Source organism: Arachis ipaensis, chromosome B10 (genome assembly GCF_059453495.1).
Source record: "Arachis ipaensis isolate K30076 ecotype BB chromosome B10, ASM5945349v1, whole genome shotgun sequence".
NCBI lineage: Eukaryota > Viridiplantae > Streptophyta > Magnoliopsida > Fabales > Fabaceae > Arachis > Arachis ipaensis.
Window position 1 is genome coordinate 125,880,571 of NC_142435.1, and position 27,726 is coordinate 125,908,296.

Here is a 27,726-nt window from a genome sequence, read left to right on the forward strand (position 1 = left end):
TTTTGACTAGATGAGTATGATATTCCTCAATCACAAAGTGACTCATTGATTGAAGAGGAAGGTTAGTTATTTAACAACAATTATCGATATATGAATCTAGATTAAGGTATATCACATAATAACCATGATTTAGTTAAACTCATAATTAAGTTACGGATAATTTCAACAGTTATATTTACGATCATATTTCAAGAATTAATGAAGTTTTATTATGCATTAGTTATCTATGACTTAAACCATTTCTCATTATGATAGATTTATAGGACGCTGGTGACCCTATTTGTTGTTGTACATATTGTAATGCGAAAATGTGGGAGCAAGAAAGACTATCTCGCACAAAGGGGAATGCAATACCACTTTGGTTCATGTTGCATGGATGGGAAGGTTCAACTCCCTTTCCTTACAAACGTTCCCAAAGTTCTTACAGACTTGCATCTAAAGGATGATGAGAAAGGACGTTTGTTTATGAAGAATATTAGATCATTCAATTCCATGTTTTCATTTACATCTATGGTTGGAAAAGTTAATTATGGCATTAACAATGGTTCTGGTCCTCCAAGTTTTGTATTAAGTGGTCAAAATTATCATTCTATTGGAAGTTTGGTCCCTAATGATAATGAGAGACCTAAGTTTGCCCAACTTTAAATAAATGACACAGAGAATGAGGTTGATAATAGGATCAATGCCGTTAGGTAAAAATTATACAAATCTATGTTATGTGACTAATCTTCTTTTATGTGTAATATGATTTGTACTTTTTAATGTAATACTAATAAAAATTACTCACACCATTTTACTTAAATTTTATAGGTCAAATAAGAATGTTTCTAATATTGAAAGGGAAATTATCTCAACCTTGAAAGACATGTTAGATGCACACAACCCTCTCGCCAAGATGTTCCGTTATGCCAGGGATAGATTCAAGTTAGATAATGTTCCTGATGTTAGGCTTAAGTTGATTTGGAAAAGAGATACGGATGGAAGGAGGTACAATCTGCCAACAGTATCTGAGGTTGCTGTATTGGTTGTCAGTGATATTGATGACTCAATTATTGACAGAGATATCATCATTGAGTCAACTGCAAGACAACTAAAGAGGATTGATGTATTGCATCCTCAGTACCTTGCCTTACAGTATTCATTACTTTTTCCCTATGCAGAGATTGGTTATAGGAATGATATAGAGACATCTTTTTGGTACAACATCGATGGTTCTAAAAAGAGGACAAGGATAAGCATGAGAGAGTTCTTTAGTTATCGTGTTCAGATGAGAGGAAAAGATTGCCCTATGTTGTTACAATCACGTAGGCTTTTCCAATAATTCTTAGTTGATGCATACACAATGATAGAGGTTCAAAGGCTTAATTTTCTTGGATTCAACCAATGCAAGTTAAGAGTTGAGAATTACAGAGTCCTACACGAATCATTTGCTAGAGGTGAAGCTGATGTTGTTGTCACTAGCCAACGTATTATTCTTCCGAGTAGCTTTACTGGTGGTCTTAGATACATGTTTAACAACTGTAAAGATGCATTTACCATATGTAAGTATGCTGGCTACCCAAGCTACTTCATAACTATCACATGCAATCCCGAGTGGACTGAGATTAAAAGATTGCTACAAGGAACTGGTTTACAAGCACAAGATCGGCCAGATATTGTATCTAGAGTGTTTAAGATAAAACTTAACAATCTGATCAGAGACCTAAAGATGGTAAATACGGTAAATACTTTGGTAAGATAAGTGGATGTAAGTATTACGTTACTTATATACATTATATATTAATTATTAAGAATCATAACCTTATTATTGAAGTACTCATATTTGCTTCATGTAAATAGATGTTTGCACTATTGAGTTTCAAAAAAGAGGGCTACCACATGCTCATATTCTTTTATTCATGCATCCATCTGCAAAGCCAAAATCACTCTCAGATATTGATAGGCACATTTCTGTTGAGATACCTGATCAGAGGTCTAGGCCTAAATTATATGCAGCAGTGGAGAAATTCATGGTTCATGGCCCATGCGGGAAGTACAACAAGGATAGCCCATGCATGATTAATGGCAGATGCAGTAAATTCTTCCCTAAGCCATTCCGTGTTAGGACCATTACTGATGAGATTGGTTTTCCGAAGGACACACCATAATCAATGTAATACATGCAATATGTAGAATCCTATATTTACTTTACATTAAAAATTTAAGAAATTGTTTTTTCACAATATCTGTGTTCTTTTGTACTTTTTTTGGATGTAGAGTTATGCTTAACAGATGAACAGATTCTGAACCTCACTCTCATAAAGGTTGAAGAACAGATGCAAGCAAATGGCAGATCACTTAGAGATTTTAAAACCATGCCATACCTATCTGAAGATGATATTGATGGTTTAGATGATAGAATGATTATTGATGAGCTTAATTTTGATCATGGTATCTTACATTCACAATGCAATAAGTCAATACAGAAAATGACTGATGAACAACGCCATGCATTTGATGAGATTGTTATGGCTGTTCAGTTAAATTTAGGTAGATTCTTCTTTTTATATGGATACGGTGGAACTGGTAAAACATTCCTGTATACAGCACTCTCAGCTACAATAAAAAGCAAGGGTGATATTGTTCTAAATGTTGCATCAAGTGGTGTTCATACCCTGGCCCAACACTACGGCCCAGGACCAAACGAAAGGCCCAATCCAAAGGATTGAGCCTCACCCTACGCCGACCTCTGACCTACTAAGTTGGTGCTTGTCACGACTTGCTCTAAAGAAGTCGAGAACGAAGATTAGCTGGCAGATAAACACTCATTCAAATGAGTAACTGCCCCTAAAATCTCTCTACCCACTTCCAAGAGCCATATCCCAACTTTCCTAAGATAAAGAGACGGTTATTCCTCCTTAGATGGTGGAACTACTCCAACGGTGGTTATGGGTTCACCACTATAAATACCCTGACATCCCCCAGGTATCACTAAGCCCAATACTCTCTAAACCTACTTATTCCCTTGCTAACTTAGGCATCGGAGTGTCTTTACAGGTACCACCCCCCGCTCATTCATACTCACAAGTCGACGGAGGCCCGAGGACGTGATTCTCTTCAAAGGCTCCCCCTTTTTGGCGATTGGGCCAACCTAACGAGTCCAGCCCATTAATCTCTGGTTACCCACCGTAACATTGGCGCCGTTGCCGGGGACCCGAGAGATCAACCAGTGATGGCAGACAATTCACCCGAAGATGGTCATACAGTGTCCGATTCTGAACAAGAAAACCTAGACACCGGAAACAACGACACGGACCTAACTCTTCATCAGGGAACCAACGATCAACAAAGAAAAGGCACCTCCGGGTTGAAAAACCCGAAGGTAAACTCCTCAGAAGGACGCGAACAGGGAAGGAAGGACCACCCCATGCCGCCGAGCTAATGGGGTTGGTCCATGGCCACCAAGGTCGTCTAGAACAATTGGAACAGGAGTTAAAGCGATAACGAGAGGCAGACCGAAATCTCAGGGAAGAAATAGAGCGACGAAAAGAGTTAGAGGAAAAACTCTTGAGGCTAGAATCTTCCCTTAGAAGTCGGAACTCCCGTAACGACCGAGAGAAATCGCCCCTGGGGGGAGAGGATCCATTCTCTGAGGACATAATGAGGGCAAAAGTTCCAAGAAACTTTAAAAGCCCTGACATGAACCTCTATGACGGAACCACAGATCCGAAGCATCATCTATGCAATTTCAAAAGTCGGATGTATCTGGCTGATGCTTCTGATGCAACTCGCTGCAAAGCTTTCCCGACCACCCTATCGAAAGCGGCAATGAAGTGGTTTGACAGCCTCCTTCCAAGGTCGGTCACCAGCTTTGAGGACCTCTCGAGAAAGTTCTTGATGAGGTTCTCCATCCAGAAGGATAAAGTAAAGCATGCCCCGAGCCTCCTGGGAATAAAGCAGGAGGTCGGAGAACCTCTATGAAGCTATATGGAAAAGTTCAACAAAGCATGCCTGGAGATTCAAGACCTGCCCACTGATGCAGTCATTATGGGGTTAGTAAATGGGCTTAGAGAAGGCCCCTTCTCGCAGTCCATATCAAAAAGGCACCCCACCTCCTTAAGCGATGTATAAGAGAGAGCTGAAAAGTACATCAATATGGAGGAGAATGCCAGATTACGAGAGTCGAGTTGGCGACCTGGGCACCCTCCCCCAATAAAAGAGAGGGAGAGGGAGCCCAAGAAAAAAGAAGAGGTCGGTCTCCACAGACCAAGAAAATATCACTCTTATACTCCTCTAAAGGTTTCCATGGTGGACGTATACAGAGAAATCTGCAACACTGAAAGACTGCCACCTCCCAGGCCCATTAAAAATAAAAGGGAGGAAATCGCAGCGAGTACTGTGAGTACCATAAGATCTATGGTCATTCAACAAATGATTGCTACGACCTCAAAAATGTGATAGAAAAGCTGGCCAGAGAAGGTTGGCTTAATAGATATCCCATGGAACGGTCGGACAATCACGGGAAGAGAAAGCGAGAGGATGGGGACAGAAGAGACCCACCACCTCAAACCCCCGAGAGACACATACATATGATCTCGGGAGGATTTGCGGGAGGAGGACTCACCAAGTCCTCTCGCAAGAGACACCTCAAGCGAGTTTACTAGGTCGGGAGTGAAGCTCCCGATCTTCCTACTATCTCATTTACAAAGGAAGATGGGCAATGAATAATCCCTGGACATGATGATCCAGTGGTAATAACCATGATCCTAGCCAATGCCCATCTCCACAGAACTCTAGTAGACCAAGGGAGTTCAGCAGATATCCTTTTCAAACCCGCGTTCGACAAACTAGGGTTGGATGAAAAGGAGTTAAGAGCCTACCCCGATACCTTATACGGATTAGGCGACACGCCAATAAAATCACTAGGATTTCTGCCCCTCCACACGACCTTCGGAAAGGGGGGAAAAATCCAAAACTCTGAGCATAGACTTTATAGTCATCGACGTGGGGTCAGCATACAATGCCTTGATTGGCAGAGCTACCTTAAATCGACTCGGAGCGGTGGTGTCTACCCCTCATCTTTGCATGAAATTCCCGACACCTGCGGGGATAGCAACGGTACGGGGAGATCAGAAATTGGCAAGAAAATACTACAATGAAAGCCTGAACCTGAGGGGAAAAGGCAAAGAAGTCCACACCATAGAGCTCGGTGGTGCAAGAGCCAAAGAAGAGCTGCGACCGCAGCCAGGAGGAAAAACTGAGGAAATACAGGTCGGCATAGAGGAAGGAAAAAATACCAACATCGGGGCCAACCTAGAGGAAGTCTTAAAGCAAAGGTTGACCAAGCTCTTAAGAGACAATTCCGACCTCTTCGCCTGGAAAGCTTTCGACATGCCAGAGATAGACCCCGAGCTCATGTCTCATAAACTCTCGGTGTATCCGGGGGCACGACCTGTGCAGCAGCGAAGACGTAAGCTCGGTCCAGAACGAGCCCAAGCGGTGGAGGAGCAGTTAAAAGCACTCTTAGAAGCCGGCTTCATCAGAGAAGTTAAATATCCAACATGGCTAGCGAATGTAATGCTAGTCAAGAAACAAAACGGCAAGTGGAGGATGTGCGTCGACTACACCGACCTGAATAAGGCATGTCCTAAAGACCCTTATCCACTCCCCAACATTGATGCTCTAGTAGATTCTAGCTCGGGATATCAATACTTGTCGTTCATGGATGCTTACTCGGGATACAACCAAATCCTGATGTACAAGCCGGACCAAGAGAAAACATCATTCATCACGCCCAGAGCAAACTACTGCTACGTGGTCATGCCTTTTGGATTAAAAAACGCAGGGGCGACATACCAAAGGCTGATGAACAAGGTGTTCGCTCCCCACCTCTGGGATTTAATGGAAGTCTACATAGACGACATGCTGGTGAAAAACTGGGAAGAAACCGACCTCTTAACAGACCTTTCGCAAGTTTTCAACACCATAAGGTCGCATGGGACGAGGCTAAATCCCGCAAAATGCGCCTTCGCGGTGGAGGCCAAAAAATTTCTAGGATTTATGCTTACCCAAAGAGGGATCGAAGCAAATCCTGACAAGTGCAAAGCCATCCTAGAAATGAAAAGCCCGACTTGCTTAAGAGAGGTTCAACAACTGAATGGCCGACTTGCAGCCCTCTCCAGGTTCTTGGCAGGGTCAGCATTAAAATCCCTTCCATTGTTCTCTCTACTAAGAAAGGAATGTCAGTTCGAATGGACTCCAGAATGCGAAGAAGCGTTTCAGGAGTTCAAAAGGTTCTTGAGCCAACCTCCAATCTTAACCCGACCTCTAGTTGGGGAAGACCTTGTCCTATATTTGTCTGTAGCGGACAAAGCTGTCGCATCAGCTCTGATAAGAGAGGACGAGGTCAGACAGCATCCAGTGTACTTCACCAGCAAAGTTCTACAGGGCCCCGAACTAAGGTATCACAAACTAGAGAAGTTTTCCTACTCCTTAGTAATAGCCTCACGGAGGTTACGACCTTACTTCCAAGCCCACACGATAAGAATTCGAACGAACCAACCTATGAAGCAAATTCTCCAAAAGACGGATGGCAGGTAGAATGGTTCAGTGGGCAATAGAGCTCTCCGAATTCGACTTAAAGTATGAAACTCGGACAGCAATCAAAGCCCAATGCCTCACCGACTTTATAGCAGAATACGCGGGAGACCAAGAGAAAAAGCCAACTATGTGGGAACTATACATAGATGGATCCTCAAACAAGACCGGAAGCGGTGCAGGCATAATACTGGTTAATGAAAAGGGAACCCAAATAGAGGTCTCCCTCAAATTTGAATTCCCAGCTTCAAATAATCAGGCAGAATATGAAGCCCTGATTGCAGGATTAAAGCTGGCAGAAGAAGTCGGCGCAACAAAAGTGATGATATTCAGTGACTCTCAAGTGGTGACCTCCCAGATAAATGAAGAGTATTAGGCCAAAGACCCAAATATGAAAAAATACTTGGAGAAAACTTTGGAATACCTCGGGCACTTTGCAGAAATCGAGATCAGGCATATAACTCGGGATCTTAATAGCAGAGCAGACGCCCTCTCCAAGTTAGCAAGCACTAAACCAGGGGGAATAATAGAAGCCTGATCCAGGAAACTCTCCAAGAGCCCTCTGTGGTGAAAGCAGAGGACAAACAAGATGTCCTTGAAATAATCGGTCTAAACCTCGGATGGATGAATCCCTTGGTCGAATACCTAAAATTTGACATCCTCCCCAAAGAGGAAAAAGAGGCCAAGAAAATTCGGAGGGAAGCACAATACTACACTCTGGTAAAAAATATCCTCTATAAAAGAGGAATATCAACGCCATTGCTGAAGTGCGTACCGACCTCAAGGACCACGGAAGTACTAGAGGAGGTTCATAATGGGATCTGTGGAAACCATCTCGGAGCCAGGTCGCTAGCCAGAAAAGTAATCCGAGCTGGGCTCTATTGGCCGACCTTGCAGAAAAATGCCACGGAATTTGTGAAAAAGTGTCAACCATGCCAAATGCATGCAAATTTCCACGTGGCTCCCCCCAAAGAGCTCATCAGTATAACTTCTCCATGGCCCTTCGCAAAATGGGGAATGGATTTGTTAGGTCCTTTTCCCCAGGCCCCAGGACAAGTCAAATACTTAATCGTAGGAATAGACTACTTCACAAAGTGGATAGAAGCAGAACCATTAGCCACCATCACAGCCCAGAGAAGTCGAAAGTTCCTCTACAAAAATATCATCACAAGGTATGGGATACCCTATTCCATTACTACAGATAATGGAACCCAGTTCACCGACTCTACCTTCAGAAGCCTAGTGGCCAGCATGAAGATCAAACACCAGTTCACCTCGGTGGAACATCCACAAACAAATGGACAAGCTGAGGCAGCTAACAAAGTCATACTGGCAGGTCTAAAGAAAAGATTACAAGACACAAAAGGAGCTTGGGCTGAGGAGCTCCCACAAGTGTTATGGGCCTATCGGACGACGCCACAATCTGCCACAGGAGAAACACCCTTCCGACTTGTCTACGACGTAGAAGCTATGATACCAGTAGAAATCAGCGAACAAAGTCCAAGGGTGACCCTCCATGATGAAATCGGTAACATACAGGGGCACAAAGAGGGGCTTGAATTGCTCCCCGAAGTCCGAGAGCAAGCCCAGATAAGAGAAGCAGCATTGAAGCAAAGGATGACTACCAGGTACAACAAAAAAGTCATTCGAAGGAGTTTCACCCCAAGCGATTTGGTCTTGATCAGAAACGACACCGGAGTCAACAAATCGGGGGAAGGAAAGCTAGCTGCCAATTGGAAGGGACCATACAAAATTAGTGAGGTCCTAGGAAAATGTTATTATAAGGTGACCGACCTAAACGGCACCGAGTTACCTAGGTCGTGGCATGCTTGTAACATGAAAAGGTACTACAGTTGAAAGTGAACTCTACTCTCTGATGTACTCTTTTCCCAACTTCATGATTTTTTCCCAAAATAAAAGGGTTTTTTCTGAAGAAGGGTTTTTAATGAGGCATCACAGTAGAGGCTAAGGGACAATAGACTATCAAAAACCCTTAGTAGCAGTAAAGTACCTTCCCAAATAAATAAAGATCTTTTATGATATCTCTTATAAATTCCTTCTCGTATTTTTTCCCTTAAGCTCGACAAAGCGTGAAAATCCCATGAACCGACCTAGATGGTCGTCAGGATAAAACGACGAGGTACAAGTCGGCGTGAAGAGATTATAAAAGTCGATCATGATAAAGTCGGAAAGTATCTGACTTACAAGTCGGAAAACCGAGACACAACGAAATGCATCGCAAAAATAACCTAAGTCATAAAGGCTCAATAAATCCAAAAATTGGGTATAAGGAATATCAAAAAGAGACCAGAAAACCTATCGAAAACACTAAGGCAAAGGCTGTCCCAAAGGAAAACTTAAGAGAAGGGGCAGTCAGCCAAGAAAAAGGTTTTTAAACGCAAAGATCAAAAAAGGTTTTTTTTTTTCCGAAACCTAAGACAGAAAAAGCATGCACACAACAGACAAGAGGTAACTTAAAACCCTTATCGAAAAAGGGTATTTTTTAACTTAAACCCTTATCCAAAAAAAAAAAGGGGTATTTCTAAATATTTTGTTTACAGCATTAAAAAGGCCAAGGAAAATGTCAACAGACCATCACCACACAAATAAATAGTTTAAAAAAGAGGGGACCCACAAGCCGGGCCCCCATATAGCCAGAATCAAATTTTTTCAAAGAACATCACCACCAGAGCCAAGAGGAGTCGTCGGAGCATCACCAGAGTCAAGAAGAGTAGTCGGAGCGCCATCAGGACCAGGGAGAGAAGTATCCATAGGAGATGGAGTGGAGGTTCTGGGAGCTTTCGAGGAACTCGGAGCATCCTTTGGTCAGGGAGGAGACTCCATTATCCTTTACCCCCGAGTCTTCAAATCTGACTTGGTGACATATTGGGGAGAGGGAGGAGAGATTATAGCCCCGTCAATGATGACCTTGTCCGGATCCAAGGGAGAGAGATCCAGGTCGGGAGCAAGAACTCCGACCTGTTTCTTAAAGATCCTCCATGCTTCCTCGGCCCCTCAGCAATGGAGTCCTCCAACTCAGTATAAGCATTCCGAGCATTCAACAAATCCTTCCTCACCGCCACGAGGTCCTCGAACAAGCTCGAATAACTCTCCTGCGCCTTTAGCCTCAAGCCCTCCTCCATGTTGCACTGGGCCTGCAACTTCCTTTCCCTCTCCTGGAGGCCATCCCTCTCTTCCTTCAATTTGGCAACCTCCTCCCTCAGCACCTTCTCCTGCCCTTGATATAAGAGAAGCCTCCCCTCCAGCTCTTCAACCTTTGAAGGTGAACTCAAAGAGCTGAGGGGAACCTTCTCAAAAATATCTAGGAACTTTGTACACACCCCAGCCGCCCTGATACTCTCCTGAGCCAGAATAGTAAGGTGGTTTCGAACGGAAGCATCATCCATACCTATACGAGTATGAGGATAGATGTACTTCCGAACAAACTGAGGCGCATCCACTTTAGCCTCACCTTCAAAAGAAGAGTTAGACTCTAAAGTCTTGCGCTTCTTCTTTTCTGGCTCAGGGGAAGATCGGGGAGGAGGGGACGGCTGAGAAGAAGCTAAGGAAGAAATAACAATAGGTCGGGCAGGGGGTCCCCAAATTGTGGGAAGGAGGGGGAGGAGAAGGAAGAGAAGAGCTAGTTACCCTGGTGCCGCTGACCCTGGCGCGAGATTTCGCCTTGGCCTCCTGAACTCGCTGGTAAGACTCCCTGGAATTCTTCTTCGCCATCTCTGTAAAAAATAATTGGTACCCAAAGTCAGCAAAATAAGTCGGAAGAAACAAAGTCGGAAATATAAACAATCCAAAAGCTACCTAATTGTGTCTGGACGAAGGTCGGAGCCCCCTGGAGAAACTTTTTGGTATCCAGATAGGGGGCCCTCCCCCACACTTCTCGGAGGAACCCCACAATGGCTGCCTCCACTTCATCCAGGTCATCCAAACTATATTTCTCACAGGGGGAGGCCTCTAACCAGTACAGAGGAAAGCGAGGGGAAGAACTCTCATCCAAGAAAAAGGGGTGGTGACCCTCTACGGCTTGAACTTTGAAAAAATAATTTTTGAAGTCGTGAAAAGATTCATCAAAAAGGGTGAAGACTCTTCGACCTTGTATAGCTCGGAAAGACACCCACTGTTGCTTGTTGTTTTGCCCACTAAAGGGCTTAGTCATGTGGAAGAGGAAAAAGAAAACCCTCAAGGAAGTCGGAAAGTCTAAAGCGTGGCTAATGAACTGGTAAATTTTCAAAAAACCCCAAGAGTTTGGGTGAAGTTGGGTAGGAGCAACACGACAGTGACGTAACACAGCCATTTCAAAATCAGAAAAAGGAAGAAAAACACCCAAACGGGTAATCATGCTCTCATACATATAGAAAAAATGAGGGGCTGCCTCAGCAGCCCTCGCGAAGCAAACCCGGTCTTCAGGACCCGGGACAACCAACTCATACTTCGGCTCATCCTCATCAAAAGTACAAATTCTATGATGAGTACGGAGGTTAGTAATAAAGTCAGTATCTACAAAGGGTTCCTCCCCCAGAACGGTAACGTCCACCCATTGAGCAAGGGTCTCTATGGAAGACATTCTTTCCTAAAAAGGTATGACGAAACCTACAAAGGAAAAAAGAAAAGGATAAAAAACAGGGTCTTTAAGGGGCCTGGAATCAAACAAAATCACTGGAAGCCTATCCTCCTCTCTAAAATGAAAAACGTGCAAACAAAAGCACTTCATAAAAAGAGAGTAGAGAAAAACTAACCTTTGCTTGAATAAAGAATAGGGGCAGAGAAAGGTGAATTCCTTCGAACAAAAGCTTCTTCCGAACAGAGGAGAGGAAGTGTGAAAGTTTTCAGAAATGAAGCAAGGAAAGAGAGGGAAAGTATTTATAAAAACGTTGGGGGCATAATGGTAAAAACGGAAGCCGTCATTTAAAGAGAGGCACCGTTCCCAATGTAACTAATCCCCGCGTATGAATACACAAATCCCTAACGGACGCGATATTTGATTAGACGCGATTGTTGAAAATTTTTAAAACACGTCGGTTCTGAAACATCACGTCGGTTCCTTATCAGGTCGGCTACGATCCTGAGTTACATACTTGACCCTAACTCTTATAAGAAATTGGGCTCGAGTAGGGGCACTGTTCATACCCTGGCCCAACGCTACGGCCCAGGACCAAACGAAAGGCTCAATCCTTTGCCCAATCCAAAGGATTGAGCCTCACCCTACGCCGACCTCTGACCTACTAAGTCGGTGCTTGTCACGACTTGCTCTAAAGAAGTCGGGAACGAAGATTAGCTGGCAGATAAACACTCAGTCAAATGAGTAACTGCCCCTAAAATCTCTCTACCCACTTCCAGGAGCCATATTCCAACTTCCCTAAGATAAAGGGACGGTTATTCCTCCTTAGATGGTGGAACTACTCCAACTATGGTTATGGGTTCACCACTATAAATACCCTGACATCCCTCAGGTATCACTAAACCCAATACTCTCTAAACCTGCTTATTCCCTTGCTAATTTAGGCATCGGAGTGTCTTTGTAGGTACCACCCCCCACTCATTCATACTCACAAGTCGACGGAGGCCTAAGGATGTGATTCTCTTCAAAGGCTCCCCCTTTTTGGCGATTGGGCCAACCCAACGAGTCCAGCCCATTAATCTCCGGTTGCCCACCGTAACAAGTGGTATTGCTGCTCTTTTACTACCTAATGGGCGCACTGCTCATTCGAGGTTCAGGATACTACTTAATATTAACGAATACTCTGTTTGCAGTATTAAACAAGGTTCATCATTAGCCCGTCTGATTTGCAAGGCAAAACTTATCATATGGGATGAGGCTCCAATATTGAGTAAGTACTGTTACGAAGCTTTAGACAAGTCGCTGAAGGATGTCTTGAGGTTTGAAACTAACTACAATCAAGATGAATCTTTTGGTGGTAAGGTTGTGGTATTAGGTGGTGATTTTAGACAAATTCTACCCGTCATTCCTATGGGTTCACATCAAGACATCATTCAAGCATCAATAAACTCATCATCTCTATGGAATTGATGCAAAGTATTGAAACTCACCAAGAACATGAGGCTTAATAGCGGGATAAACTTACTACACCAGGTAGAAGTCGATGAATTATCAAAACGGATTCTCTTGATTGGAGATGGTTTAACTAGTGACTTAACAGATGGTGAATCTGAGGTATTGATTCCAAATGAGTTAATCATACCTGATGAAGACAATTCTTTCGAAAGGTTGGTACGATTTGTTTATCCAGATTTATTGTCTGGATGTAAAGAACCTGATTATTTCAAGGAACATACCATCTTTGCACCTACGTTGGAAGTAGTGAATGAGGTAAACAACATCACGATGGAATCACTACCAGGTGAGGAAAGGATTTACTTGAGTTCTGATTCATTATGTGTAGAGGAGGGTAACATGGAGGCTGAGTTGGATACATTTAGTACGGATGTTTTGAATGCAATAAATTGCTCAGGGATACCTCCACATAAATTAAAACTAAAACCTGAAGTACCTATCATGCTTCTTAAAATTATTGACCAATCAAATGGTCTTTGCAATGGTACCAGGTTACAAGTCAAAAGGATGGGCAAGCATGTTATTGAGTGCATGATTTTGACCGAAAATAAATTAGATCAGGTTGTATTGATACCTCGAATGAACATGATTCCAAATAATGAGACTCTACCATTTAAATTTCAACGAAGACAATTTTTTATGATGGTTTCTTTTGTCATGACAAGACAAATTCTTACCAGGGTTGAATTGTTTTTATAGAAGCCAATTTTCACACACGGACAACTCTATGTTGTATTATCAAAGATTAAGTCAAAAAATGAAATTAGGTTACTGATTCAGAATAAAATGGGGATGAACTCAAACTCTACCATTAATATTGTGTATCGCGAGCTGTTTAATAATCTTCATTCATAAAGGTTGTACTCTAAAAAATATCTTTTTAATTGTACCATTTGTTTAATCTATTTTGTATCAAACAACCAATAATAAACCATATTTAGCTTCAGTTTTCTTGATTTATGGCCGTACATGATACGGGCTATTTCACTAGTACTTATCTAAAATGATCAAGATATTTCACAATATACTTGTCTATTGAAATTTTCTTCTTCACCGTCTTGAAAAAAATAAACCTGCAACTCCAAAGAACAAGAAACCTTCAAATGAAAAAAAAAAAACGGTGGTGAAAAGAAAGGCATGCCAGGAAGAGAGTTAACCAATTTATTAGCCTTTCAGCTTCTGAATGATGAGTGAGATGAGAGAGTGTCAATGTGCATCTGGAGTCACGGACCACACAGCGCTCCTCGCATGCACGCCACGGGAACATTCCAACAAATCGGTATTATTGATTTCCATCTGAGCTCCCAGCCAAGATCTTCGATCCAACGGTTGCTGGCTACCCTACTCCCTCTCTTTTCACGCGGGGCCTCTCTTTATCTCTCTCGTCACGTGTCACTTCCCATCAAATCGTTACTCTCATCTTTCTAAGCTGATCCTAGCCGTTGATTGTTGATCCAACACTTCCTGATTATTCTTCCTCTTCACTTCGTCAACGATTTCCTACAAATCGACGGTAACGTCAAGGCCTGGTCAGCCGTCGTCAGCCACTTCGCTTCTTACAATGACAATGGCCCTGCCGAGGCTTTCCGTCTTTTCAAGGGCATCACCCGCCGTCTCCGAAAACTCTACAGTGGCGACGTAGTCGCCGCAGCATCAATGCCTGACATTGCTGCACTCAATCCGGTGCTTAATTCCTATGCCAATTTGGGTGACTCTAACATGTTCTTGCAGGTATTCGATGAAATGCCTCAATACGACGTCGTTCCTGATGCATTCAGTTACAACATTTTGATGAAGCTGTGTTGTAGAACTGGTAGGAAGCACTTGCTTGTTTATGTTTTGGAGAGGATTCTTCAATTAGGGATTCCATTTTGTGTCACAATTTTGCATTGCATTGTCGCCTCTTATGTTGATCTTGGCGATTTAGAAACTGCTGAGAGATTAGTTCTGGCAATGAGGGAAGGAAGAAGGGATCTTTCTAGGATAATAAGGGAAAGAGAAAGAGAAATTGAGTTGAATTTAGAAGAATTAAATGAGAGTGATGATAATGATGCCGACGTTGACGCTGAGAATGTTTTTGCGAAATTGCTTCCGAATTTCATGGAATCTAACGGTTGCAATGATTTGCCGTTGTTGCCAAAAGCTTATGCTCCAAATACTAGAATGTACACCACCCTGATGAAAGGTTATATGAAAGCTGGGAGGGTTACTGATATTGTGAGGATGCTAGAGGCAATGCGCCGGTAGGACGATGCTGGTAGCCATCCTAATCATGTTTCTTATACCACCGTGGTTTCGGCACTTGTGAAGGTTGGTTACATGGATAGGGTTCTTTCTGAAATGATGAGGATTGGCGTGGCGGTGAATCGAATAACATATAATGTTCTTCTTAAGGGTTATTGCAATCAATTTCAGATAGATAAAGCAAGAGAGTTGATTAAGGAGATGGTTGATGATGGAGGTATTCAGCCTGATCTGTTGTCCTATAACATACTGATTGAATGGGTGCATATTGGTTGATGACAGTGTTGGGGCTCCCGGCTTCTTCAATGAAATGAGAACAAGAGGGATAGCTCCCATCAAGAATAGTTACACAACACTGATGAAAGCTTTCGCATTCTTTGACCAGCCGAAGCTGGCTCACAAGGTCTTTGATGAAATGTTGAATGATCCTCGAGTGAAGGTGGATGTGATCACATGGATCATGTTTGTTGAAGGGTATTTCAGGTTGAGTTTGGTTGAAGAAAGCAAAGAAAGTAATTCAAAAGATGAAGGACGAGGGGTTCCACCCTGATGTGGGAACTTACGAAAGCTTTGCAAATGGAATCGCATTGGCAAGAAGGCCAGGAGAAGCACTTTTGCTTTGGAATGAAGTGAAGGAGAGGTGGGAGATGGTAAAAAATGGTTCAAAACATAATTCTTGTGTTCCTCCTTTTAAGCCAGATGAAGGGTTTTTAGATACCTTGGCTGATATATGTGTGAGGGCTGCATTCTTTAGAAAGGCTTTGGAGATTGTGGCTTGCATGAAAGAAATTGGTATATCCCCAAAAAAGACCAAGTTCACTAGAATCTATGTGGAGATGCATTCAAGAATGTTCACCAGCAAGCATACTTCAAGGGCAAGGCAAGACAGGAGAATAGAGAGGAAAAATCTGCTGAGGCTTTTAAGTTTTGGCTTGGTTTGCCAAATTCTTATTATGGAAGTGAGTGGAGGTTAGAACCTATTGAGGGCTATAATGATAGCACCTCCTCTGGTTTGGTTTAATTGACTGGTCTCATTAGAAGGCGATCTCAAAATACATATATAAACACTCATTGGATTTAGAGGAATGTCACGATGTTAGTAGGGTGGCCAGTGTGGAACCCTCTTGAACTTTTCTGTTACCATAGAAATATACCTATAGAATGTAGAAACCAAGTTAATAAAAAAAAAGAGAGAGAGAAGAATAACAAGACCAAGACCAAGTGATAGAGAACGTGGAGCATGAAGAAAACAAAGGGCAGGAGGTGGCGAAGGGTGAGCCCGTCGCGCAGGCTGCAGCAGGAGCACCACCACCAGAAGTAGCAGCACCAGTAGGGGGAACTGGTGGAGATGGTGGCGGCGGCGAGAAGAAGTGGCCCGCGTGGCCTGGCAAGAGTGTCTTCCGTATGTTAGTTCCTGCGCAGAAGGTCGGATGTATTATTGGACGTAAAAGAGAGTTCATTAAGAAGATTGCAGAGGAGACACATGCTCGCATTAAGATTCTTGATGGTCCTCCAAGAACTTCTGGAAGGGCTGTAAGTAATCCTAATTTCCCTTCTATCAATTGGAAGTATATTAAGTTGAATGTATGTTGGTGACTCGTTAAGCTCAAGCTTCTTTATTATTGCCCTGGAGGGATGGTTTTGTTGTTGCTTAAGCTAATTACTATTGATGGAGAACTATTGATATGGGATCTCTTCTTTGTTCTTTCTGATGCTTTCCTTACTCCATTTGGTTAATGATATTGATTATTAGAGCAGTTGATGGGTGATGATAATATCTAATTTTTTACCATGGATTTTACTAGTGATTGTGGTTATTGCCTGCATGTTGCAATTATAAACTCCAGTTTATCATTTTTTCATACTTTTTATGTATATCAGAAAAAAAAAAGAAAAAAGAGTGTGAATTGACATGTAACTATGTAAAACTCTAAAGATAAATTGACATATAACTGTGCAACTATGAATTGACACATTTCATTTACATACTACAAGCATAGTTCTTTTGGAAGAAATGGTACATTATCTAATGTGATTGAAAGTCTGCCAAAGATGTTAGAGAGGAGAACAGAGTGTGGCTCTGTCTCCTTGTCAATCTTTCATAAAAATTCAGTCTTATGTTTTAGTAGGTAGATGTTTACATGAAAGTATAAAAACAACCAAGAAAATCCATCAATAGCTTGCATGGTCTAAGGAATAACCTTGCTAAATGTACTACAATATTAAAGAAACCAATACAAAGCAAATGAAGTGAATTCCAAAAAGAAGAATGCTGGCAAGAATCCATAAAATATTAATTAAATTCTAACAGAAAATGAATCTGTGCAGGTTCATTGTCCCAATTTTAAAGGCAATAACTCAATCATCATTTAGATCCCAATCTTGAAGAACCAAAGATCCAAATGCAAGGATCAGCTTTGAGCGTTGCAAAGTGCTAAAAATTTTATTTGTTTGTAGACATTTTGTATCAAAGTACCACGAAGCTCTGCATTTCATTTGGTAAATTCAGAACCTCGTTGATTGATGTCATGTTGCATGCAGATTGCAAGCATTGAAAAAACAGCTTATTGCTTGCTCTTATACAATATTAAATCATATATTAAAACTGAAGTATTTTTATTATCATACATATTAAAAATTAAGAAACTACCTAAGTCCTAACTATATCAATAATTTTTCATCTCAACACACAGAGCTTTCCTATGTATTAATGATTTTTCTTTTTTTCTTTTTTTTTTTTTTACCATAGTAGTTCTTTAATAGAAATCCTGGCGATACTGATTATATAACAAGGTAAACTGCATTATTCTAAACCAAGACTTAGCCATGAAAAATAATTAGAATGAACTTCCACTTTGCCATGTGTCTTACATCTTGTGTCATGTTACACAAATAAGTGGTGAAGTAAAGAGTTTTTTTCCACTGAGACTTCAACCTTTCGCAAGTTGTGGGTTTAGTAAACTGTAAATTATTAGCTGGTTTAGTTGATCAAACAAAAAAATAATACCCCTTGCGCCGGTTACTTTGGTAGAGGCAAGGGATATTATAAATATGGTTGAAGGGAAAATTGTTCTATTTGGCATTTTGCTGACAAGTGAGGATATTTAAATTTTATCATAAAAGGTGGATCATCCTTTGTTCTAAATCCTCTAAACTATTTAAATTTTATCATTGAAAAATGCTTCTTGTATGCTTTTGTGCTGAGACTTTAGGTGGCTGATGTGTGAGCATCTTTTTTATCTTTTCTTAGTGAATTTACATGTGAAATTGTTGAATTAAATCAAGATTTAGACATTTTAAGCCATCATGAATGCTACTTTGAGTTGTTTTACAATTTGATTTATTATAAGTAGCATTCGGACGAATTTGGCCGAGTTTAAAAAGAGGCAAATGAGTCAATTCCAAGCTGCCCAGCGTTTGGCGCCGAAACACAATAAAACTCACTTTTGCCATTGTCAGTGGCACCAAATGCCACATCCCAGCGTTTGGCACCAGGAGCATTGGAATGTGTGCGAGATTGATACGTACGTGGCGCCAAACACCACTTAACTCAAGTTTGACGCCAGTATGCTGATAAAGAAGGGCTTCCACATGAATCGGCACAAAATCTTTAGGATTTAATTAAATCTTTTATTTAGTTTTGAATTAAGAAAAGATATTTTTAGGTTTTAGAAATTATATTTTATATCAATTAGGATTAGATATAAAAGGAGAAGATATCTTGGCTTAGGGTTTCTTCTTCTCTTTTTTCTGTATCCGCACTTTTACACTTTTGCTCTGATAGGATTTTTTCGCGCCATGAGCAACTAAACTTCCATTGCTAAGATTAGGAGCTATGTTTATTTGGATGGATTAATACTATTGTTTTCTACTTCTGATTAATGCATTTATTTACATTCAAGACTCAATTTTGTTCTTCATCCTACGGATTAGAGCGTATTGGAAAAGAACTCTTTTTTAAATTGAATTCTTGTTGAATTATGAAAAAGTTATATCACCTGAATAATAGCTTGAAACTGAATTCTCATGACTCTCTAATTATTTGGATTTTTAGAGTTTTGTGTGGCTTATAAACTAGGATTTGAACTTAAACTCTCTAATTAGATTAAGTGATAAAGGAATTGGCGATTAATTGAGTTAGAAGAGGATTAAATTACCAAGAAATTGGAATCTAATCACTTAAAGTTTGCTGTGAGTTAAATCTTTGCATAATCAAGGTAGGTAATAAGAATTGTTAATCCGAAAATCTGAACATATCCAAAACCTTAACTGTTTTCTCACACTATTTTCACCAACCAATCACTGTTTACTTTCTTGAATTCTCTGATTATTGTTTTATGATAATTGGACTTCAAAACACTCCTTTTTGCTTGTCTGACTAGCTTAATCATTCAACTATTATTGCTTGATCAATTAATCCTCGTGGGATCGATCTTCACTCACCTGAGGTATTACTTGGTACGACCCAGTGCATTTGCCAGTTAGTTTGTGGTATTCAAAATTTCGCACCAAGTTTTTGGCCGTTGCCGGGGATTAACTGTGATTGACAACTACCCATTGTTTGATTACCTAGATTAGACGTTTTCTTGTTTTATTTTGTTTAATTTTTCCCTCTAAATTTTCGAATTTCCTTGAGTATTCTCCCTTTGTTTTATTTATTTTATTTTCTTCTTTTCTCTCTTTTAATTTTCAAAATTTTATTTTAATTTTCTCTTTAATTTTTAAAAATTTACTTTTTTATTCTAGTTCATTTTATTTTATTTCTTTTACTCAATTTACCTCACTGAAAATTCTCTTCACTCTGACGTAGAAATTTTTATTTTTTTCTGTTTTTTATTTGTTTATGAGTAGAAACAGAGATAAGAAACCTCTGCTTGAGTTTGATCCTGAGATTGAAAGGACTCTTAGAAGACGCCAACAACAGGCTAGAGCTTACAGAGCCGCTGAAGGTCTCAAGGATAATTCTGAGAAAGAAGTTGAAGAAAGCACCATGGATCCTAACAACAACAACAATGTTGTTATTCCTAATTCTCCTAATGCTCTTGAGTAACCTAGAAGGACTCTGTGCTCCTACACTGCTCCAAATCCTACTTTCTATGGTAATAGCATTTTTGTGCCCGTTGTGAATGCAAACAACTTTGAGTTGAAGCCTCAACTCATCACTTTGGTGCAATAAAATTGTCAGTTTTATGGACTCCCGCAGAAAGACCCAAATTTGTTCATCTCTAATTTTCTACAAATCTGTGATACCGTGAAGATCAATGGAGTCCATCCTGATGTCTATCGGCCATTGCTCTTTCTGTTTGCTGTACGGGACAGAGCCAAGCAGTATCTTGACACACAGCCTAAGGAGAGTCTGAATACATGGGATAATGTGGTCAACAAGTTCCTGACTAAATTTTTTTCACCTCAAAGGCTGACCAAGCTGAGGACTGATGTTCATACTTTCAGTTGGAGAGAGAGTGAAACTCTCTATAAAGCTTGGGAGAGTTACAAGGTGATGCTAAGGAAGTGTCCTCTTGACATGTTTTCGGATTGGATACAGTTGCAGATATTCTATGATGGAGTTACTGAGGCCGCCAAAATGACTTTGGATAATTCTGCAGGAGGATCTCTTCACATGAAAAAGACCACTGAAGAGGCTCTAGAGTTGATTGAGATGGTTGCTAACAACCAATATCTGTATTCTTCTGAGAGGACCACCGTGAGGAAATGAGTCATGGAACTAGATGCTCTGGATACCCTTCTTGCCTAAAATAAAATTATGTCTCAACAGATAAATGCTATTTCTCAACACTTAGATGGATTGCTAGTCTCAGCCATTAATACCCATGATGTCTCTTATGACATGAGTGGTGGCTTTCCTCAAGGTGAGAACTATGATTATGGTCAATTTTTTCCTAAACAGGTCAATTACATGGGCAATTCCTCTAGACTCCCCAATAATGATCCTTTTTTCAAGACTCATAATCCGAGTTGGAGGAATCACCCAAATTTTGGGTGAGAAAATCAACCACAGAGGCACCAGAATTTCAATAACAATCAGGGCCATCAGAATAATTTCAGTCAAAGTAATTTCAACAACAACAATCCACCATCCAGTTCTCAGAAGTCCTCTGACTTGAAATTTATAGTTGCAGAGCTCTCCAAGAGTACTCATAATTTCATGCAGGAAACTAGAGCTTCACTTAGAAACTTAGAGGTTCAGATAGGTCAACTAGCTATAAAAGTTGCTGAAATTGATTAGAGGTCCACCAATACCTTTCTTAGTAACACAATTCCAAATCTAAGAGAGGAGTGCAAGTTTATCACCTTGATAAGTGGATCAATGGCAGATAAGGAAGCACAAGTTACTGAGGAACCGGTTGAAAAAGAAGCTCCAGAGAAGGCACAAGCCAAGGAGAAGCACGCCCCTGAGAGGCACCCTGATAATCCTTTTCCGATTGATCTTGAGCAACATAAAGTAAAGTCCCCAGTGCCTTAATACAATTCAAAGATGCCATATCCTCAAAGGCTCCAAGGAGAGAATAAGAAAAAGCAATACTCCAAATTCTTGGAAATATTCAAGACCTTGCACATCAACATTCCATTCATAGAAGCCTTTGAACAAATGTCCGTATATGCAAAATTCATGAAGAAATTATTGTCTAACAAAAGATCCCTGAAGAGAGGCTAAACAGTAGAGATGACAAAAGAGTGTAGTGCAATTATTCAAAGAAACTTGCCAGCAAAGAAAAAAGATCCAGGGAGTTTTCAAATTTTCTGCACCATTAGCAACACGACCTTTGATAGAGCTTTATTTGATTTGGGGACAAGTATTAATTTAATGACATTGTCTGTGATAAAGAGACTACAAATTCAAGAGATGAAGCCCACACAAATAGCTTTATAGATGGTAGATAGATCTAGGAAGCATGCACATGGAATGGTTGAAAATGTTTTGATCAAAGTGGGGAAGTTCTTCCTCTCAGTGAATTTTGTTATTCTTGACATGGAGGAAGATGAGACTACATAATGAGCATCAAGTTAAGAGCCCTTATTGATGTTAAAAAGGGTGAATTAATGTTAAGAGTACATAATGAGCATCAAGTTTTTATGTTTTCAAGACCATGCATCATGCAAGAGAGGCGGAACATTATACGAAGATTGAAGCCATTGATCTAAACTTGAAGGAAAAACCAAATGAATCACTCCCAGAAGTACATTCTCCATGCTTGAGTAGAAAGGACAAGACAAGGAAGGTGCAACAAGTTGAGAGCTCAATTGAAGCTAACAAGATTTTGCGACCAAAGCCTTCCTTTGCAATCAACAAGAAACCCCTTGACAACAAACCTAAGTTTGGTGTCGGAAAGGTGGCAGTACCTCTGGAAGAAGGTCCCAAGAAGAAATTACCCAGGGGATGGAGAAATAAAAGATCCTCACTGAAGATTTCTCCCCAGGGTTGAAAGTGGTATTGACTCGTAATCTAGTGTTGACTTATACAGTAAACAGAATCCTTTCTCTTGAGCATATTGAGCTACTTCATGGGGTTATAGGGAGAAAATTCACAGTGAGAGGAGAGGAGTTGAAGTACTATGAACAACCCCCACCTTAACAAGAAATCAACTATCAAGCTACTGACATTAAAGATGCACTTGTTGGGAGGCAACCCAATCTTCCGTATCCTTAGATTTTCTATTTGGTTTGAATTTATTTAGTTTGTCTTAATGTCTTATAGTTTTCCTTCTTTTTATGTGTGTTTTAGTCATGTAGAGTGTTTAAAATAAGAACAGGTACAACCAGAAGGGATTTCAAACCACCCTGAAGGAGAGTGCATTCGACCAGGGTGGTGCCAAACTTGAGAATCTCAAGTTTGGTGCCAGCAATGCACAATTTGAGGGAGTTTCTTGCTACCAGGGTGGCGCCAAACTTGGAAATATGAATTCTGGCGCCAGAATTGAAGCGTTCCTTGGTGAATTTTGCTAGAGGGGTGGCGCCAAACTTGGTGATATGAAGTTTGGCGCCACATATGCGTAATTAGAAGAGTTCCATTCGGAGGGGGTGGCGCCAAACTTGACCTTTCTGGAGTTTGGCGCCACATTTTCATTAAAAAAATGAAATAAATAAAATTTTAATTTTTCTTGTCCTTATATCATTCTCGTCTTCTTCTGCAATATTTTTTTTTTGTTTTTACTCATCCGTGCTCTCTTTATGTCCCTCCCCATTTTCAGTTTTTCTTTGCTTGGGGACAAGCAAACTTTTAATTTTGGTATTGTAAAGCGAGCTCTCTATTTATCTTATCATCAATGGCACCAAAGGGAGGTGAATCATCTTCACGGAGGAGCACAGTCTGAAAAGCGAGATACCTACCATGATGGCTGAGGTGGTTCAGTTCCCTTTTCACTTCCTATTTTCCTTCTGTTATTATTATGATATGTTCATGTTTTCTGTTGCTTGTCTTTATCTGTTATATGATCTTTAGTATTTTTAGTTTCTTAGATGTTTTAGTTTGATTCAGTTGTTTTTAATTTGAAAAGATGTCTCATGTACCACTCACTGAACTTGAATCCAAAAAAAAAAGAAAGAAAGTGATGTAATGCATGAGAAATTAAGTTTATATTTAAGAGTTGTCTTATTTGCTTAGATGTGGTGGTGTCTATTTGTGACTTTGAATGTATGATAAGAACAATGCATATTTAAATTTGGATCAAAGGATGTTGATGCATGAGGAACTGAAATTTAGAGAACTATTATGAATTCTCTAAATTAAACAAGAAATTAATCCTTGAGGCAAAAGAAACAGTAAAAAAAAAGAAAAATAAAAGGATAAAGTATACTTTTTGTCCTTAAAGTTTGTGAAAAGTTTCAAAAATATCTATAAGTTTTATTTTGTTTCAATTTTGTCCCAAAAGTTTTCGATTTGCATCAAATATACCCCCAACGGCTGAAATTTAAAAAAATAAGACCAATCTAACAATAATGCATGAAAATTATGCTTGATTTATTTATGTTGAGGGGTTATTCTTATGAAATTGTTGTTGAATCGGTCTTAAATTTTTTGAAAAATTAGCCGTCAGGAGTATATTTGATGCAAAATTGAAAACTTCTGGGACAAAATTGAAGCAAAATAAAACTTAAAGATATTTTTAAAACTTTTATCAAACTTTAGGGAAAAAAATATACTTTACCCAAAAAAAAATAAAAGGCAAGGTTCAAGGCTCTGAGCATCAATGGCTAGGAAGGTTAAGAATGATTAAAAGCTCAAAGAGTTATTTTCTTAGCTATATGCTTGTGGTGTAACTGTGTCAAGGAATTCTTGAGACAGAATACTTAGAGTCAAAGCCAAGTACAATAAAGAGTATGCCAAAGGTTCTGAGCGCCACTGACTGAAAAAGTTCAATAGAAAAGATCCGAACTCAAAGAGTTCTTCAGTTAAGGCTTGTGGTGTTTCTGTGTAACATTTAGAGTCACGGCTAGGCTCAAGGTACAAAGCACCAAAGAAAAGACAAGAAAATGCTATGTTTAAGGATTAATCCGAAGTTAAAAAAGGCAATATCAGAGAATTCATAATACTATCTGAATTCTGATTCTAAATAACATTAGCATTCCTAAGCTTCAAAGGATAATGAGATGCCAAAACTATTCATGGTCATCGTGTGTTTAACACCACTCAGAAAGATAGACAGGAGCTTAATTGAAAACTCAACTCTCATGCAAATTCACATCTCAGGTTTATATTGTTTTCAGTTGCTTGAGAACAAGCAACAATTCAAGTTTAGTGTTGTGATGCGTGAATATCTTTCTTATCTTTTTTTAGTGAATTTACATGTGAAATTGTTGAATTAAATCAAGATTTAGGTGTTTTAAGTCATCATGAATGCTACTTTGAGTTATTTTGTAATTTGATTTATTACAGGTAGCATTCGGGCGAATTTGGCAAAGCTTAGAAAGAAGCAAAGAGTCAATTCCAAGCTGCCAAGGTGGCGTCAGACGCCACATCACCGGCGTTTGGCGCCAGAACAAAATAAAACTTACTTTTGTCATTGTCACAGTGGTGCCAAATGCCACATTCCGGCATTTAGCGCCAGGACCGTTGGAATGCATGCAAGATTGATACGTACGTGGCGCCAAATGGCACCTAGCTCAATTTTGGCGCCAGTATGCTAAAAAAGAAAGGCTTCCACGTGAATTTGCACAAAATTTTTAGGATTTAATTTAATCTTTTATTTAGTTTTGAATTAAGAAAAGATATCTTTAGATTTTAAAAATTATATTTTATATCAATTAGGATTAGATATAAAAGGAGAAGATATCTTGGCCTAAGGTTTCTTCTTCTCTTTTCTCTTCGTCCGCACTTTTACATTTTTGTTTTGCTAGAGTTTTTTCACACCATGAGCAACTAAACCTCCATTGTTAAGGTTAGAAGCTCTATTTATTTGGATGAATTAATACTATTGTTTTCTACTTTTGATTAATGTATTGATTTACATTCAAGACTCAGTTTCGTTCTTCATCCTACGGATTAGAGTGTATTAAAAAATAACTCTTTTCTAAATTGAATTCTTGTATGTTTAATCTTGAAAAAGTTATATCACCTGAATAACAGTTTGAAACTGAATTCTCTTGACTCTCTAACTATCTGGATTTAATGTGATACGTAACATATAATCATATCATCTTTGGATTTTAGAGTTTTTTATGGCTTATAAACTAAGATTTGAACTTAAAACCCTCTAATTAGATTAAGTGACTAAGGAATTGACGGTTAATGGAGTTAGAGGAGGATTAAATTACCAAGGAATTACTATCTAATCACTTAAAGTTTGCTGTGAATTAAATCTTTGCATAATCAAGGTAGTTAATAAGAATTGTTAATCCAAAAATATGAACATATCCAAAATCTTAATTGTTTTCTCATACTATTTTCACCAATCAATCACTGTTTGTTTTCTTGAATTCTCTAAATACTATTTTATGATAATTGGACTTTAAAACATTCCTTTTTGTTTGTCTGACTAACTTAATCATTCAACTATTATTGTTTGATTTATTAATTCTCGTGAAATTGACCCTCACTCACCTGAAGTATTATTTGGTACGACCCAATACACTTGTCGATTAGTTTTTGGTATTCAAAATTCCGCACCAGTGGCATGAAACATTCTTGAGGTTGCTGTATTTTATTGTTAGTTAAAGATATTTTTTCTTTCTTCCATATATTATATGCAAGCATTGGACAAAATATTTAGGATCATGATTTTTGTTCATATTGATCAAGTAATGGTATCAACAAAAGATGAGCCTGATTCATCTCTTCCTCCTGCCGTGGATGGCTTATTGAGGGTTCATAAGAGGCTTGATGGTTTAGAGAATGATTTCTCCCATGCTTCTTCAGGTGTGGCTAGAAAGATTTCTACGAAACTATTGGTGGCAGCATTACAAGCAGGAAGTTTAACTGGGAAGCAAGGAGGAACTATAAAATCTATCTAAGAAGAATCAAATTCTATAGTTAGGGTTCTTAGCGCAAGTTCTTGTTATATTTCTTGTCACTTTTGTTTATTATTATCAATTATTATTTTTGTGTGTTGTTGCATAAGTTTAGGGGGGATTGTTAAATCAAAACAAAAGAATCTATTTTTGTCAGATATTTTGCTATTTTTTTTCTTTTAGTCCTTGGTTAGACTGTGACATTTTCTAGTTGCTAAGCAAATAAGCATATGTATGTCTTACTATTCTGCAAAAGGTCTTTCTATCTTTGCTCTTCAAGATGATAGGGTGGTTGAACTACTAGGGGATCCCACTGGGGTTCACAAGGCAATTGAACTTACTGCATCCCATCAAAAGAATTTTTTAAGTTGCCGCTCTGTAACTCCAATTTTTTATATGAATGTAAGTATGTATGTGATTTTATGTGAATAATTTATCTTTTTGACAAACTGATGAGGCATTTACATAAACTGTTATTTCTCTTATGCAAATGCTAAATCCTCATCGAGTGGGGCACATGCCACCTCATCAATCATGGGGTCCACCTCAGGGTCTTCCTCCAAATGCTGGTGGTGGTCCTGGTTTTGGACCTACTCCTTAATACATGCCACCTCCACGACCACTTGATAGTGACTATCCACCAGCTCAAATCCCACTTCCAGTGGAGAAACAACCCCGTCACGGTATGTCTGCCTATGGAAGAGATTCTTCAATAGGTATTCATGCGTCCACAAATACTCAATCTGCACCTTCCTAGTGATACGAGTACCTACTATTTGCAAGTTTGGTCTCTTGCACTATCCAAAAGTGAATGGAAGCCATTTAAGACTTTTTTTTTTTTTTTGATGTTTTTAAATAATTAAAATTTAATACATATAATTGATTAAATTATATTATTTTTATTAAAATTAGATCAGATAAATTAATTTGGTAAAAAAATTGATAAATTATATCTTGAATCGATCTAAATTAATATTTTTTATAAAAAATAATTACAATATTTTTATTATAAAAAATAACTACAATATTTTTTTATATATATAAGAACCATAAATTCTAACCCTTTTCTTTTTTTTGTATCATTATAGGATTATAATTTAGAATTTTTAAAATTAAAAAAATATATAATAAAAATATTTTAGTCATTTTCTATAATAAAATTATTGTAGTAATTTTCTATATATATAAAAAAAGAATATTAATTTAAATCGGTTCAACGTTTGGTTTATCAATTTTTTGACTAAATCAATTTGCTGATCTAATTTTAACAAAAATAATATAGTTTAATCAATTATATGTATTAAATTTTAGTTAATAACAAACATCTTTAAAAAAAAGACATTTTAAGCATC

At 39.2% G+C, this 27,726-nt stretch overlaps 2 pseudogenes; both read left to right on the forward strand.

The window, feature by feature from the left end:
* The first annotated feature begins 10,951 nt into the window (after positions 1–10,951).
* Positions 10,952–16,665, forward strand: LOC107620876 (pentatricopeptide repeat-containing protein At3g09650, chloroplastic-like; annotated as a pseudogene).
* LOC110268464 (flowering locus K homology domain-like) lies at positions 15,994–27,131 on the forward strand (annotated as a pseudogene).
* Positions 27,132–27,726: the final 595 nt, after the last annotated feature.